Source organism: Oratosquilla oratoria, chromosome 15 (assembly GCF_046742065.1).
Source record: "Oratosquilla oratoria isolate Oo_2021 chromosome 15, ASM4674206v1, whole genome shotgun sequence".
Classification (NCBI taxonomy): Eukaryota; Metazoa; Arthropoda; class Malacostraca; order Stomatopoda; family Squillidae; genus Oratosquilla; species Oratosquilla oratoria.
Window position 1 is genome coordinate 29,472,072 of NC_134791.1, and position 2,127 is coordinate 29,474,198.

Consider the following 2,127-nt stretch of genomic DNA (forward strand, 5'->3'; position numbering starts at 1 on the left):
ATCGTCTAATGTTAACCAGAACTGAATAAACAAAAAAGGTTTACCATCACGTCAAGGAGGTTAGGTTAATCTTCTCATCACGAGGTCTTGCCCAAAGCTGAATGAAATCGTTTGTGCATAACTTGAATAAAATATACAATGATCGTCCTTAATAGAAAATGGATCAGACTATCAGATCATAGTCTTCCTTCAAAAATAAATGGATAGACAAATCAATGAATAAATGAATAGATAAGTAAATATATATATATATATATATATATTATATATATATATATATGTATATATATATATATATATATATTTATATTTATATATATATATATATATATATATGTGGAGTGGATGGGTGGTGAGATAAACACAGGGAACCGTTTAGGGATTTATTCTGACGTTTCGTCCTTACCAGGACTTCTTCAGAGTACATGCACATTCAAATCATTCACCCCCTAAATACCCGCCGAAGAAGTCCTGGTAAGGACGAAACGTCAGAATAAATCCCTAAACGGTTCCCTGTGTTTATCTCACCACCCATCCACTCATCTGTCTTACATATTTTACATATTTCAACATATATATATATATATATATATATATATGTATATATATATATATATATAAATGCATAAATCAATAAATAAGTACATGAATAATCTAATAAAACATAAATAGAGTATATAGATAATTAATTTAATAAAATAATGAATAAATGAATGAATGAATAAGATAAATAATACAAACAGTTAAATGTATAACTAGATAAACGCATAGCTAAGTTAAATACAATAAAACCACCTGGCGTTTACCTAAACTAAATCTATGAAGACGGTTACCCCATCGAAGAGGGTCAAGCTTCCCTTGTTACGCTTAAACCGAATAAGACCATCTGACGCTAACCACAATAAACAGCTGGTCCCGGATTAAGCCCACCCCCACCCCGCCACACCACGTCCGGATTTTGATCCCCTCATCCCCCTCCCCCTCCCCCTCCCCCTCCCTCCTCTCCTATTTCGATCATCCTTATCTGAGCTGATGTCTCTGGGCATCTGGGTTTGGTCACGTGACTTTGAAGTCGAAACAGATGAGTGCCAAGTAGAGGAAATGACCTTGTGTTTGTGAGTGTATATATATATATATATATATTATATATATATATATATATATATATATATATATATATATATGTATGTATATATATATATATATATATATATATGTATGTATATATACATATGTATATATATACCTGTATATATACAGTATATATATATATATATGTATGTATATATATATATGTATATATATGTATATATATACATATATATATATATATATATATATATGTATATATATGTATATATATATATATATATATATATACATATAGATTATATATGTATATATATTCATATATGTATATATGTACATATATATATATGTATATATATACATATATATATAATATAATATATATATATATACTTATATATATATGTATATATATGAATATATATATTTGTATGTATATATACATATATGTATATATGCATATATATGTAAATGTATATATACATGTATATATATGTATATGTATATATATATATATATATATATATATGTATATATCATATGCATATATACATATATGTATATATATACATATATATATATATATATACTTATATATATATATGTATATATATGTATATATATATATATATACACATATATATATATATATATATATATATATATATATACGTATACTCGCACTTATACAAATATATACCAATACATCGTCCCCTGCTTTTTTGTCAGAGCAATTTCCTGTGGAGGTCTTCATTAGGTCTCTTCGGCGGCCGAGCCTCCCTCCGGTTCTGGCATTTTGCTTAATCCCTGAGGTCTCCAGTTCGGTTTCACACTTTGGCGCCAATCCTTGTGTGGGTTTATCCCACGTGCGAGTGTCCTCGATGTTCTCCTGGAAGGAATGAAAAAAATATAAATAAAAAAGACAATTATATAAGTAAATAAACTGATAATCAAATGAATAATGAAATAAGATATTAAATAGATAGATAAGGAAGTGAATGAAAATTATGGTTCCCTTGGAATGCATCTAGAAAAGAA